The following is a 16,195-nucleotide window of genomic DNA, read 5'->3' on the forward strand; positions in this document are numbered from 1 at the left end:
TGATGGCCATAATGCTTCCCTCACCACTGGGGGCTGATTGGGAAAGCAAAAGGACTTCCTCCCTGACCATGGCTGTTGGGGAGGACTACTGTGAGGTAGTCCCAGCCAGGGCTCATTTGGAGGGGGAACGCACTGGAACGGCGTTCCTGTAGATCTGAAAAGAGGTCACGTGGGTTTTGGCCCTGCCCACGTGATTCCTTTTCCTCCCAGCTGCCTCCCCTCCAAAGGAGCAAAGCTGCTTTAAATTCATTCTGCTGCTTTATTTTCATTTGTGACGAGTGAGTGAATGAGTGAGTGAGTGCAAGCCGGGCTACTGTGGCTGGCTCTCCAAAGGAGGGTAAGCTGCTTTGAATTCATTCTGCTTTATTTTCATTTGTGATGGAGTGCAAGCCAGGCTACTGCAGCTGGTTCTCCAAAGGAGGGTAAGCTGCTTTATATTCATTCTGCTGCTTTTATTTTCATTCGTGACTCGTGAGTGAGTGAGTGAGTGAGTGCGTGCGTGAGTGAGGGCAAGCCGGGCTACTGCGGCTGACTCTCCAAAGGATGGTAAGCTGCTTTGAATTCATTCTGCTTTATTTTCATTCGTGACTTGTGAGTGAGTGCGTGCATGCAAGCAGGGCTGCTGGGCTGGCTCTCCAGAGGAGGGTAAGCTGCTTTGATTTCATTCTGCTTTATTTTCAGGAAATACCTGAAGATTCTGGGGGAAAGGGTCCTGAGGGGTGGGTGTTGCCTTCTGACACACTTCTGCCTTCTGATGGCAGGGTGTGTGGCGTATGCTAATGAGATATGCTAATGAGTTATGCTAATGAGTTCCTGCAGTTCTTTTTCTACGAAATGACCCCTGGTCCCAGCCAAGGCAAAGAGTCTCTTGGTTGCGTGGGGCCAGCCCAGACAAATCTCGCCTTGTGTGGGGCCAGCCCAGGTGAGGCAAGGAGTCTCTTGCCTCTTTCAGGGCTGGCTCAGGTGAGGCAAGATGTTTCACTTTGCATGGGGCCAGATTGGGCAAGGACAGGAGCGTCTCGCATCGCCCGGGTCCAGCCCCTGTGGAGGAGGGCAGTCCCCAAGCCATTGGCTCACTCAGACTTTCCCCAGGGGTCTTAATGGTCAGTCTGCCCCTGCTCACCGTGTGATTGTAGGCTACAACAACCAACTGGCTTTTCATAATATTTGAGTGTCTCCCAGCGAACTCTAAGGATGCACCAACACCTGCCAGGTCAGCCCACACCTGTTCATGGCTATTCAGCAGGTTGCTTCAGCTGTTAATTCCTAAGAATACAGCACAATGCAATTGGTTATTTGCACATGTGCCTTCTCACACAGCCTGATGGGGTTCTGCTCCCCCAGCTGCTGTGCTGCTGCTCTGCTTAGTAGACAGTTGTGTGTATGGAAAGTTAAATCCATGAAAACAGCTGCTGCTGCCACTTTGTTTTGTACAACTGCAGAGGTATCTCAGTCCAGTGTTGGCCCTACTGGTCTGAATCAGTGGAACCTCAGGGCATAAACCACAGTCAAAGAGCCAAAGGCCAAGTTCCTTTTAGCTCTTGTCCTTGATCTTGTAAAAGAGGTTAAATCAGCCTCAAATCATATAAATTGGTCCCCCTTTGTTTAAAAATGATCCTACAGTTTGGTGTTCATCTAAGTAGTTCCTTGTGGCATTAATGGCATTAATGTTTGGATTGGCAGCATTTTCACGCATGCACACTTTTGCAAAAACCTGATACAAGCCTGTATCAGCTGGCATTTGAATCATTCAGTGCTGAAGTGAAGAGACCCAGGGATCAGCTCATATCTGACTGCTGGAAATTTGCTGCATAGTGATAAATGAAACAGCCAGCGCACTGCAAAAGATTACTTGACCCCTCCTCCCTTATTTCCTTTTTAAGAAGGCAAATGTTGCTCATTATATAAAGAGACATTTGAGAGCTGTGAATGAATGATACTTTAACAGTTCAGTTTCTCTGTATCCTCATAGGCGTGATGTTCTATCTCAAAAATACCCCTTTCCCCCTGCCCATTTGTATTTGTCACACACTGAAGTCACTGCTTTTAACAAAAAAGCTGCTAAGAATACCAGATTATGTTGAGAATGTATTTAGAGTTTGTATTGTGTAGACAATGCCCAAATAGAAAGAGATTCATCTTTTGTAATGCCCATTTCGGAAAAGGCAATAAAGACACAGCATCTTGTAAAGAGATAAACATGCTATAAGTAAGCCAGAATGGCCAAATTGAAGACATGAGACAAAGCACAGGGAATTAAATTAATGTATTTTTTAAAAAAGCATGAAAAAAGAGTCAACCTCCAGCTACCTCACAGTGAAAATGATCTGCCGTGGAGAAAGATATATCTTACAAGGGAGTTTTTGAAGGATGATAAATACTGAACTCTGTGTATTATAAATGGCAATGTGAGCTGAATCTTAATCAACACATGGAAATATAAATCTAAAAATAATAAAGGAGCAATCAATATTGATGCTCAGGAATAAAAGTGCTATATTTTTGTTTGTAAATGTGTTTAGATTCCCTGGGAAAAATTCATTTGAAAGAACCTATTGTAGTTTACTATAATTTCAATAGTTGGCAAACTCCCAGAACATTTTACTGGGATTTATATTGTTGCTACTGAAGTAGCTTATATATAAACATTTTTTTCTTTTTATTATGGTCACCGTACTGATTAAGTTGTGTTAGAAAGCTGGGAATGCTGCTGTTCTAGCAGTTGGATTTGTGTTGTTGTTGTTGTTGTTGTTGTTGTTGTTGTTGTTGTTGTTGTTGTTGTTGTTGTTGTCATCGTCGTCATTCTGGATTTCAAATTTCTGTGAATTCTGTCTGCTAAGTACTATGTTATAATTCCGTTATAACAATACTGAACTCTGTGTATTATAAATGGCAATGTGAGCTGAATCACATTGGTCTGGGAGATGCTTTAGAATGGTGGCAGAAAGAATCTCAACAAAGAACAAGGATTGTGTGAATTTGCATATTTATGGTAGAAGCTCATACACACAGAGAGAAAATAAATAGGGTAAGAAGAACATCCTCATACAAAGAATTATCTTTGGAGAAGGCTGATAGTTGCCAAATTTTTAGCTTAAAATAGTGTAGCGTTGGTAGATCTGTTTGTTTAACGGCAGTATAGGTGAGGATGCAGATTACATTCTTCTTGAACAGAAAGAGGACATATACGAGGGTGTAACGACAACCCATCTACTTTTGGTGGATTCATTTTGCTAGATCAACTGCTCTTTTTTGAAAACTGTAACCGATAAATTATAATATTCAGACTTACCCACGGTTATTTAAGAAATGATCATTCAATTGGCTTGATTCCTACCTAAAATTTCTATGTGGGAAGGGGGATGATGTTTGTTCAATTCCCCATCCCATGGGAAATTGCTGATACCCCTGAGGAGAAGAATGGGGGAGAATTTTGGTTTCCTGTGTGAGGGGAATTGGTAAAAATCTCCCCCACTTTACACCCACAGAAATTCTAAGTGGGATCCAAGCCATTGTTTTTAATCTTTGTCTCTTTAATTCACAAAAAAGTATCTTTAGTATTTCATATGCTCACGCCTTCCTTATTGTAGTGCCTGGTTCTGTGTTAACACAAATGGTTACTTCAGATTAATAAATGCACTTCATGTCCTTTATGGCCTTTTAACATCTTTATGCTCAGAGGAGTTAAAATAAAAAAGGTAAAGGAGTAGAGAATCATTTTTAATATCCTAACCCCTGCACTGTTCAAGTGAATGTTACAGAAGCTGGCTCAGCTGTTCCCCATCCCAGGGGGCCTCTCTCCACCTCAGATAATATAGCAACTTTTACTGTACAATGTTAGGCCAAGAAGAACTCCTGCCAAGAAGACAAATGGTTTCAGTGCCAATAAAGCAAGGGAATCCGATTTTTAAAAGTGGAACTATTTTATGTATTTTACTATTATAAAGTTGTTAGCCTCCTTGGGGGCTCTTCATAACTTGAAAGGCTGGATACAAATGGAAAATAAAGGCAGCGTGTCCTTCACTAAACAGTTACAAAGGGATTCTGCTAGAGAGCCTTCTTCCCACAAAATGCCCTTGTGTTGTATCTCAAGCATGGGTGGTTGATGACCAAAATATTAGTATCTATTCCACGTTGACCATTATTTCTTTTGCAGTCCTGATATGTACAAACAGTATCAGTCTATCATGAGGCATCTCCAGCCTAGTAACAAGCCTAGAAAACAGTGAAGTAGCTGGCACTGCTTGCTGTGTGTGTTTTAAAAAAAATTTCTTCAGGACAAATGGATCACATGGACATTAAAGTTACCCAATGTAAGATCAAATAAACTAGTATTAAAGTCCTGCAGCTACTTATCCACCATTTCTGATCAGCAGTTTGAAATGGGGGTAGGGTAGGAGACACTAATACTCCGGATTTGTCTTCAGTCACTTGTCTTAAACTATCATTTTTCAATAATTACATGTCAAAACATAAAGAGCCAGAGACCAAGGATCATTTATCCAGTTCCAGAATAGCTAAAAGGAGTGTAATATCCACTGTGCCTCCTTGGTCTCAGATGCGAATGTCTGTTTCCTAAGAACTATCCTTAACACATCTCACCAAAAGACTAGCAGAACAGCTGATGTGACAACACAGTCTCATTTAGAAGAAATGAAAGGAGCGTTTGAGCATGATAGCCGAACGTTCATTTCTAAGTTAATACTTTTTGATAAGGGAACAGCTGACAGTTAATAGAACCGGTAAAACTCTTTGTATGAGTAATAGACTAGATTGCCTTTTGTAGCAAAATGGTGCCTTTATCGAGTTCTAGAAATTTGGTGCCAGCTGGGAGTCCGTTAGGCCTCATTATACGAGTAACCCATTTTCCAGATAGGAAACGCCTCCAGAAACTGTCGTTTTATATGAGTTGACACTGATCAGAACATTAATAGCAGAATTTATATCTCCTTGCTTATTCCTGGATAGGAAGCCCCCAGGTTTCATAAGGTTTTCAAGCAAAGATCCCTTAAGAATCAACAAACCGAAAACTGAAATGAAGTTGCTTATTTATTTTATTTACAGCCCACCTTTCTCACTGAGACTCAAGGCGGATTGCACAGTATAAAACAATGTAATCAAATAGCGTGAAACACCCAATAAACAATAGGACCAGGATTACAAAAGATACAAACAATTCAACAGAGTATCAGGCATAATGGAATTATAAAAGTAGAAAACAATGGAATAAGAGCTAGATAATGCTTACAATACACAGTGGGATGCACTAAAATCCTATTCTGTTTATTTAAATTCTTTCCTGAACCAATCCATTATGCTACAGCTCTACAGAAATGCCTTCCTGAACAATTGTTTTATTTATTTTGCAGAATGATAGAAGTGTAGGAACTTTCTTAACCTCCTCAGACAGGCCATTCCATAAATGGAGAGCCACAACAGAAAATGTACACGTGTACAGGCAGCTATCAATCTTGCCCACTGGCAGGGTGGCACCTTAAGAAGGCTTTGCTCAAATGAGCAATGCTGTCTGGGCAGGGCAGCAGATATGAGGGTCTGAGCTATGAAAGGATTTGTATGTGATAACCAGTACCTTGAATTGAACCTGGGAGTGACTGTAGAACAGGTGCAATATGCATACTCTGGTTAGCTTATGGAAGTATCTGAGCTGCAGCATGCTGTACCAACTGGAGTTTCTGAGTTGACTTCAAATGTGACCCAGGGAATAGATAATACCTAGAAAAAATCCTGAAGGTACGTGTCTGGCTCTTAAAGTCACCTAGATGGAAGATCTCCTAGGAAACACACATCAACTGCTCAGAGTATATATGGTAAATAAAAAGGCAGATTAGAAATTTAAATAAGTAAGAATGAAGCACAACTTACAAAGATTTCAAGTGGCTGATAATTCACTAAAAAGGGATCAAGGTGTAAGAAAGTGCAAATGATGATATTCTTAGTAAGGAGGGTGGATTGTTTTCATGTTTAAACCGAGAAAGGCCTGTTTATTTTAATTGGAGAAAAATGAATGAATTAATGAATGAGTGAATGCAGGGCTACTGAGAGCCACCACGGGTCCTCTGAAAAAGATTGTATCATGATTAAAGATTGTATCTTGAGTCCCCCACCCACCCCCATAGGACCGTGCCATGCATTGTTTGGAAAGACTAGTTCCCGCTCTAGTGATTTTTTTTGTCTTTGATTAACTTAAGTGAAACTAGCATGTAGCTCTTACAAATCCATCCTGCTATGTAGGTTCAAGTGAATGAGGATGACCACCAAGTGCCCATTGGAGGTTACATGTGACTAGGGATCAAAATGGACACCGGATATGCTTTTAAAACAAAAGCACTGGAAGAATGGGATAACCAAATAAAACTGTGTTCTTATTGTCCTATTATTTTGTCCTGTTGTCCTATTATTTTGCTACAAACAGTTATAAAAAAGTATGAATAAAAACATGTCAGTCTGGACAGGTATAACCCAGGATACCAGTAAAAAGCCCTGGCAGTGATATATTATGGATTTCAAGAAAGCGCACCCACGCAAACCATGCCATTCATGTTCGGTAGGAAAAGTGTAGTTGGCTTCTTTGAAGCCACCAAGTAGACACGTGTCAGCAGTCTAGTCAAAAGCCAGAGCCCTGCAGGGCTGCCAGGTCCCCCTACCCTAAAGCTGGGGGGACATTGGGGCTGGTACAAAGTGAGTACATGCTCCATGGGCCTTCAAATGACATCACTTCCTGCTCAAAATGGAAGCAATGGGGTCTGTATGGGAGACCCCATCACTTCCTGTTTGAACTGGAATGAATGTCATTAGAAGCCCCACAAAGTGTGCACATGCCATTTTTCAGTGGAGTCCAGCCTGTATCTTCATACCTCCCCCCACCCCCCATCAGCCAGGTAAGCAGTAGTGGGAGGTGGCAGCTGGAGGCAGGGGATACTCTGCCCCCCAATGGGATGGTGGCAACCCTAGAGCCCACTATATTTACTTGTGAGGAAGCCCTCTGAATCCTGTCACCCACTCCTTCCAACTCAGCTCCAGGCTTTCTTTCTCACCTCTGAGCTTCTCCCTTCCCAATCTCTTCTGTCCTGCTGCAAATTAGCTAGCAAACACTGGATTCCTCAGTTTCCAAGCCTTCTGTGCTTCGTCCACAGGCTCTGAGGAGCCCTGGACTCTGGCCAGAAGGCCTGGGCCAACATCTCCTCCCTCTGTTCTCTTTCAAACCGTGGAATCAGGAGTGGAAAGAAAAGGAAGCAGGAGTGGGAGTGCATTAGTGAGAGTGGCATGCTATTCTCCACACTTTAAAATGCTCCAAGGGAGCTGGAACGTTGGTTTTGTGTGCTGCTGAATGTAGCACAATTCTAACTTCGTAGGCCCTCAAGCTCAGTTTGTTCCACTAGAATTTTGTCCCCTGAGTCCCCCTCTTGGTGGCCCTGACTGGATAGACAGATGGAGGGATAGATGATATCTATAATCCTTTAGGTAGTGTTTGCTTAGATCTGATAGACCTGCTAGGTTGATTAAATAGCCTCTCCGTCTTGGACAAGTCACTCAGTCTTTTCCGTACTCTGGAATAAGCCTGGTCAAATTTCTAAACACAGAAACTTGAGACTTGGTACTTCAAAGGAAATCAGGTTAATGGGGAATAATCACAGAAGTTTTAAGTGTGAATAATCATAAAGATCGTAGAACACTTTGAAAATTAGAAATACTGTCAGAAGAGTTGAAAATTCACAAAAATAGGTGAGGATCAGAGTGGGATTTCACAGCTGAGCTGTTTATCTTTCTTAATGGTTCCCAGCCGCTTTCCATCTTCCCTAGTATATGTACACTTGCACACAGAGAAAAGGCCGAGAGTCATAGAGAAGGAAAGAAAGATGTTGCCTTGATCTGGATGGTCCAGGCTAGCTCAGTCTCATCAGATCTTGGAAACTAAACAGGGTCAGCCCTGGTTAATACTTGGATGGTAGACCACCAAGAAAGTCCAGTACAGCTACATAGAGGCAGGCAATGGCAAACCACTTCTGTTCATCGCATGCTGTGAAAACCCTATAGAGTCTCTTGGCTGCATGTTACACACACATGGTTCTATGGCATTTTGTTAACAGAAGGGGAGATTTTTACTAATCCCCCCCCCTCATTGACTGAAGACAGCCAATTTGGTTGTCTTGGTTGTCTCCTTTCCCCTAGGAGTAGCATTTTGAGGAGAATTTTGGGATGCAGAATGAGAAGGGAGATGAGGAAATCCTGTTCCATTGACAGAAATGCCTTCTATTACTGGAGATTTAGGGAATCACACCCATAGGACTAAGTATATCCCTTTCAGCATCTGGGTTGAGGTCCAAAATATTGGCTCACTCTAAAACCAAACTTTAACCAATGAGTTAAATTGGTTAAAGGTTGGTTTTAAATTGCAGCAGAAAATTAATTAAGCTACATTGACATGTTTAAGTGTAATAGATTTGGGATTCTCAGACCGAAAAATTCAGAAAAAATTCTATAATGTCAATTGTCTTCTTGTGCTCTATGTATACGCTGGTCAAATATTATTTCTGCTTCTTGACTGGAGATGGACTGCTGAATTTTTAAATATTTTAACAACTGGGCAGGCAGAACATAAACCCTCTAGTTCATTCCCTTAGAAAAACTAGCATGTCTCAGAGCCTCGCTACAAGTGACATCTTCCACGCGAACGGCACTTGATCATTTTCGCAAGTCTTTCTGGGTACTGAAGTCCCTCTCCCACACCCCTTTTCCTTCTGTTCCTTCCCCTCTCCGTTAGCACGGCTGCCTGAAGAGACGGAGAAAGCCTAGGAGAGCAGCTTTTGCAAATCGTCTTGCTGGGGGGTGGGGAATGCTCTAGAGAAAGCTGACATGTGAAGTCCTCCCCTCTCTGTTAGAACTGTTAGGATCGCTGCCTTAAAAGTCAGAGAAAGCCTGCGTTTGCAAATCGTTTCTCTAGTCGCAAGCCTGCTCTCAATGATCTTTGGGGGAGGGCAGCTGCAACTTTCTTAGCTTTCTCTAGAGTATTTCCCCCCTCCCCGAGCAAGACGATTAGCAAAGTTGCAGCGGGCAGCTCGGGGAGGGGGGGAATACTCTAGAGAAAGCTTAGAAAGTTGCAGCTGCCCACCCCCAGAGATCATTGAGAGCAGGCTTGCGACTAGAGAAACGTTTTGCAAACGCAGGCTTTCTCTGACTTTTAAGGCAGCGATCCTAACAGTTCTAACAGAGAGGGGAGGACTTCACATGTCAGCTTTCTCTAGAGCATTCCCCACCCCCCAGCAAGACGATTTGCAAAAGCTGCTCTCGTAGGCTTTCTCCGTCTCTTCAGGCAGCCGTGCTAACGGAGACGGGAAGGAACAGAAGGAAAAGGGGTGTGGGAGAGGGACTTCAGTACCCAGAAAGACTTGCGAAAATGATCAAGTGCCCTTCGCGTGGAAGATGTCACTTGTAGCGAGGCTCTCAGTGGAGTCTTGCCCCCCGGTTTTAAATGTGGTGTCCCCCCCCCCCGCTCTGTTGTGGATATGTAGCTCTCCTCTGGTACCATGAAAGACCAGTACTGACAGCCATAAACCACCATGAAGGGGGGAAATGTGAATTGCTTCTTGCCAGAGAAAGGCCTTTAAATAAAGAACTGGAGCTGGGAAGGTACATAAAAGAAGAGGCAAGTACTTTAAGGTACTTTAAATTCCAGCCTTCAAGTTCACTGATCTGTTGAAGAACAAACAAAACATATAACCAGAAAGGATCTGAAATCAGGACTAATTTTCCTACTCAATTAACCCAGGACAGCTAGGGAGACTAGGTCTCCCACTTTATGTTGCCTACTGAGAACCAGAGGAAGGATTTTTTTTAAAAAAAATGGCATCATGCTGATAATGCAATGTCACTTCTAACCGATACCCAGAAGTGATCTCACATTGCCAGCAACACTCTAGGATTTGGCAAAACTCTGTGGTTTAGAGTATCTGTGTCAACATCGCACCAGCGACGTAATATCACTTCCTGTATTTGCCAGAAGTGACATCATACTGCCAGTAATGTGCCATTTCCCCCTGTTCCCATGCCCCCTCCTCCTGCAGGTTGAAATTCATAGGCTGGTAATCCTAAGAACAGTCCTTCTTATGGTTGCCAACTCCAGGTTGGGAAATTCCTAGAGATTTGAGGACAGAGCTTTAGGAGAGCAGGTTTTGGAGAAGAGCAGGGGTATAATGCCTTAGATACCATCCTCCAAAGCAGCTATGAATCTATGTTTTCTGAGCAGAATAAATCCTGTAACAAATGGAACAGCTTACAACAATTATTCTCTGGAATTCTCAGAGGGTTCTATCATCACATCTTTAGAGAAAACGAATTAGATGGTTTAAGAAAGTCATGTGAGGCTCATGTAATTATGTTGTTATAAGATTGCCACCACCTAAAATCCCCAAATCTCTTAAATCTGGGTTGCGATGAGACTATCTTATCTTTTCTAAAAAGGCTTGGTAACAATTTTAGAAATTACAGTTTATTTTTAAATGCAGGCTAGGTAGGAGAAAGGATGACATATATGGGTTTTTAAATTTCTAATCTCAATTACATATTCTAGTGGTTTTGGTATAATGGTGATACTTGTTTAATCTGTTCAAGGATAAGGAGAGTGATTTTATATAAAGTCCTTAAAAGACAACATTGAGTGATCGTTGGCTGAGATACAAAGTTTTCACCGAGACCTGGAATAAACAAACTTTCACTTCTCTTCAGTCAGAAGACTGGTACCTGTACAGAAAGATCGATAAAGAGGCCAATCTTTATACAGCTTTGTGATTCAGTGATTGACATGATGCTTTAAAACAATCAAAGAGACTTTTGGTTTTCCACATGCCTAGTTTAAGTAACACACACACACACACACCTCCCTGGATGAGAGTAACCTTGGAACAAGACTATAGAGATCAGTTTTCCTGGAGAAAATGGCAGCTTTGGAGAGCAGTCTACTTGGTATATCATAGAGCCTAGAAGAACTGGAACTCCTAGACTGACATCACATCCCCCCTGAGCTCCCACTTGTTCCCAAAAATCTGCCTTCCTCAGCACCACCCCAAAATCTCCTGGAATTTCCCAAGCTAGAGTTGACAACCCTGTTTACAAATTCTGTTTTATAGGTGAAAATTGAATCCAATAAAGAGAGGCTTGTACAAGGCTGAGCTTTAATTTAACATTGCCCTCTTTGAAAAAGGCCTTTGGCATTTTCCTCTTCTGTTTTCAGTGAGGTCTCTAAAGACCACTGTGGGCCACACTTTATCACTTACACTTTTACATCAGCCACATGGGGGGCCTCTTGAAAGGCCTGTGAATAAAATTCAGTTCCTGCACTCAGGATGGTTAAACATATTTAAGTAAAGGGGAAAGGGTCCTAGAGTGTCTTCTTAACAGGCATTAACCCCCATTCATGCCTATATATATAAAGTGCAATTATAGAAGCACATCCTGCTCTGCTGTCTTTTCTCCTTTGTTCCTGAGAACAAAGTGGACCCCCTGCTCTCTTCTTGGTAACACAGGGCTGGGAGGAGGAGAAGAGGAACCTGCAGCTTCTGCTTCTTGGTACAACAAAAACTCTGTTATTACTAATAATTTACAGAGCGTACAATCTGCAAAGTGCTTTGCAATCGCTCAGCTCTTTCCGCCTCAAAGCCACTTGGTGAGTGAGACAAATATTGTTCCTGGTTTTACAGATGGGGAATTCAGAGGAGAAAAAAAAATGAACAGTAGTGATTGGCCCAGGAATATAAGAGGTTAACTGAGATTATAACCCAGATTTCCCACAATAGCAGATCCAGAGGAATTAGCCGAGCTAGTCTGTAGTTGCAAAATAGTAAAGATTCCAGTAGCACCTTTAAGACTAACCAACTTTATTGTAGCGTAAGTGTCATGCGTCTGAAAGAGAGAACTGTGGGCCTCGAAAGCTTATGCTACAATAAACTTGGTTAGTCTTAAAGGTGCTACTGGACTCTTTACTATTTTGCCACGGTAGCATGTTATCTGCTGGATCACAAAGGGCAGAGACATGTATTTTGGGAAATGTGCTTGCCCTCCTTGGCAGAAAACGGCAACCACTCCCCTTGCTCCCCCCCCCCAGTAATGGATGTGGGAAAACAGCACTTGCCCTCTTCTTACCCCCATGCTGCCGGGAGAGGGGAGGGGGGAGATGAGGAAATGGCACCTGCCACCCTCACTCTCTTGCACTGGGGTAAGAAGCTGCCTGCTTCTTCACCCTTCTCCACCATGATTTACTCAGGTAAGTAGGAAGAGGACTAGGGCTGCCACATCTTGACCCCCCAATGAAGGGAAGGAAGAAGGGAGCAGGCGCTTTAATTGTAGGGTTTAGGGCAAATGCTCGTACATTGCTTGACACAGTGATGTCACTTCCGGGTTGCACCAGAATTGGCATAATAGTGTTGGCCTGACACTAATCATACCCCCCCACCACATTTCTCCCAGCAGAGCAACTGGGGGTCTGGAGATCTCCTTCTGATGTGGGAGACCTGGCCTCCCTTCAATAAACACATCAGTGGATGCCAAGGTAACTATGGGTGCCGTATTGGGAATCACTGTACATAACCAAACATCACCTGCGTTTTCAAGATTATCAAATCATGAATACAAACCCTCACTGTAGCACCATAACTTTTTTCTGTAGGCTTTTTGGTGGGGGGGAGTCTTTTTACTGCAATGCTGCTTGGTAGATACACTGAAATGGGTACTCAAAGGAATTTAGCAGCATTGGTATCATCAGAAGAGATCATCAGACAAGCACAATTAGTTTATTCTGTGCTTATTTTATTTACAGAACATGAAGTCAATTGTAGGTGCTCCACCATATTAGCAAGCTAGTCCTTGATCTTTGCCATATAAAAGCGCTCAGAATCTCTAGCCTCACAATATCCAAGCTGTGGAACTGATTACTTGCTTCTCTCCACCTGCACTTTGCTGCTTGCTGTTTTACTCTGGATTCTTTTTTTGTTGATCCCCTGCGGAGATCCAGTTCAAGGTACTGGCCCTCCATGGACTGGGACCTGCATACCTACGGGACCGCCTCTCCTATTATGTCCCCCTCAGGGCCTTGCACTCTGCGGATAAGCAGCTTCTGGTGGTCCCCGGCCCAAAGGACATTCGGCTGGCTTCAGCTCAGGCCAGAGCTTTCTCTGCCCTGGCCCAGTGGAACACTCTTCCAATGGAGATCCAGGCCCTGCGGGACCTTTTACAGTTCCACAGGGCCTGCAAGACAGAGATGTTCCACCGGGCCTTTGACTAGAGGCCAGCTTTTTGTCCTTATGACCATCACACTCTCTTTTTGCAGCCGCCCTTGAGTTATATCATGGCGTTGCTGAGGCTTATGAGGATCTTGTAGTAGCCGATCTGTCTGATGGCGGCTGAATTTTAATGTGTTAATATGTTAATAGGTTTTTATTGTATTTTAACAGTATATTTGTTGGAATCTGCCTTGAGCCCGCTTGTGGGAAGGGCAGGGTATAAGTTGAATAAAACAAACAAATAAATAAAATATTCCTCTCTCCGTTTTTTCAACATTGTTTCTTAAGAAAGATTCCAAGCTCCTAATAACCTTTGGGCTGGAGTTTCAGTGCATGATGTTTGTGCAGGTTTCACATGAGAAAAAAAAATGTAACTATTTGCCAAAGAGGCATAAGCATTTGAATTAAATCACTGAACTAGAATTAGACCCCTCGTCATATGTACATATGCTCATATCACATCATCTGCGCATGTTAGCTATTACTATTTTCCAGAATACTCAGTATGTAATAGCAATGTCGGGCTCAAAGAGACAAGATCAAAATTATGTATCTTGGCCTGCTACAAGGCTGCAGTTTGCATTTTATAGGCAGACCAAAATGTGTGTTTCATCAAAAGGAGCTTCTCAACCATGGAGCAATGCCAGTTCATGCCAGCAGGGTTCGGTCCAAGTCTACTTCACGTAGAATCATTTGCTAACACAAAGCACAGTCAAAGAGAGAAAGCAGATAAAGGACAAAACGAATCTCTTGTGAGTGGAGTAGAAGAATACTCATAGCTCACAATGCATTGGGTGATCTTCAAAACAGAATATGACTTCCACACCACCTTTGGATATTCTATTTTTGTCTTTTTTATGGGTTGGTGCTGCAGCTCTCTTGTTTTTGCTGATGTTTGAAACATCACAGGTGTATTTTAGTAGTTTAAACTCTAGACAGGTATAATCTAGCTCCTCTTATAATAGCTAGAATTTCTTAGCAGAATGATATCCTTGAGTGAGAGCAATATTTAAAATCCAGAATCTTCACTTCCCCTTAGGGGGAACACACAGTGCGCATGTCTATGCTGTTTCCTATAGATAAGTCTCTCTTTGTGGCATCTGTAATGTGCAGATACCTGTTTTGCCTGCACGTTAAGGGTGTACTCTGGGGCAGCAATGATTGCAGGCATCAGCGGAGGGCACTTTCACACATTATGAAGAGGCATAACCAAGATTGCCACTGATTCAGCAGAGAGGTGCAGCCCATTCCGGCAAGTGTTGCTGTTGCACGTTGTTTGCAATTGTGTTCTTCAGGTACCTGCTTTACATTTTTACACATAAAAAAAGAATATAAGCAGCACACAGTTACAAAATTTAAAAAATGAAGTGCCCTGAAAAGCAAGTTAAAGGAGACTCAAATATGGTTGGAGGGGGGGGGGGGTGGAATTCTGGGACAGTAACCTTTTCTGCTAATTTTGCCACACCCACTGCTCTCTGTATGCCCCACCCTATTCAGTCACAGCTGTCATTGTCATTCACCGGCTATTATCATTCAGCTTCTGTAATCACTCCACTCCCCAAGATATAAACACAGATGGACTCACATTCTAGCTGTATCTGAAGAAGTGAGTTGTGGCTCATAAAAGCTCATCCCCTACCACTAATTTTGTTAGTCTTATAGGTGCTACTGGACTCTTGATCTTTTCTGCTTTTATGAAGCAGAAGATCATGCTTATCACCAGAGCAATAAGTGGCATGGATGGAGTAGTAGTTTAGGTTCTAAGGCTAGGGGCTGAGTAATCACTGAGTAGTGAAATCCCACAGAAAGGAGACACAGGGAATCAGGGCAAATACTGAGTAGCACAATTATTGTTTGAAAACAAGGGAGGGATGTCCATCTTCTGGGCATGGAGCAGGGGGTCACTGGGGCAGTGTGTGTGGGGGGGGTATTTGTGAATTTCCTGCATTGTGCAGGGTGTTGGACTAGATGACCCTAGAAGTCCCTTCCAGCCTTATGATTCTATGATTCTATGATGTCTGCTTCAAAAACTCATGTGACTAGAATCTATGAATCAGGCTTCTTTCTTTCTTTCTTTCTTTCTTTCTTTCTTTCTTTCTTTCTTTCTTTCTTTCTTTCTTTCTTTCTTTCTTTCTTTCTTTCTTTCTTTCTTTCTTTCTTTCTTTCTTTCTTTCTTTCTTTCTTTCTTTTATAGCTCATCTTCCACATAGAGACTCCAGGTGGATCACAAAAATTAAAAAACAACAATTCAATAAAAACAATAAATACAATTAAAACTATGTAGACAATTTCCAAAGACATTCAAAAGTACAATAATATTCTCTTTTTAAAAACAGTTCTATTTTGTGCCTTCTACGAGAAGACAGTAGCGTCGGAGCCTTCCTGAGCTTGTCGGCAGGCCATTCCACCAACTGAGAATCCTCAGCAACTGTTGATCTTCATTCATTCACAGGGCAGCACCTTCAAAAGGCATTGCTTAGATGAGTGAAGCCTATTGGGAGAGACCGTCCTGCAGATATGTTCTTCCCAGGCCATTAAGGATGTTGTATGTAATAACCAGCATCTTGAATTGAACCCAGAAACTAATTGGTAACCAGTGGAGCAATTTCAGAATAGGTGCAATATGTATGTACACTTTACCTAGTAATTGAGCTGTGGTGTTCTGTGCGATCTGACATTTCCATGGTTTCTTCAAGGGCAGTCCAAATCTACAGTGCAGTTTTGTGGCCAAGCCTCAAGGTTACTGTGGAATGGATCCACATGGCCAGATTAGGTCAAGGTGGGGAGCCATCTTGGTTATTCACAGGGCTTTTTCCCCTGGCAGTACGCATATGGCGTCTCTTTCAACCAGTGAGCTTGGGCCCTCAAAGTGGCGACCATGATAAGTACTGACACCTCTCTCT

At 42.6% G+C, this 16,195-nt stretch overlaps 1 protein-coding gene across 2 annotated transcripts in view; it reads left to right on the plus strand.

Annotated features, from left to right (window-relative positions):
* Positions 1-16,195, plus strand: part of MGAT5B (alpha-1,6-mannosylglycoprotein 6-beta-N-acetylglucosaminyltransferase B) — a 268,434-nt gene that overhangs the window by 137,919 nt on the left and 114,320 nt on the right. The window lies entirely within an intron of this gene.

This window comes from Eublepharis macularius, chromosome 4 (assembly GCF_028583425.1).
Source record: "Eublepharis macularius isolate TG4126 chromosome 4, MPM_Emac_v1.0, whole genome shotgun sequence".
In the NCBI taxonomy this organism is placed as follows: Eukaryota; Metazoa; Chordata; class Lepidosauria; order Squamata; family Eublepharidae; genus Eublepharis; species Eublepharis macularius.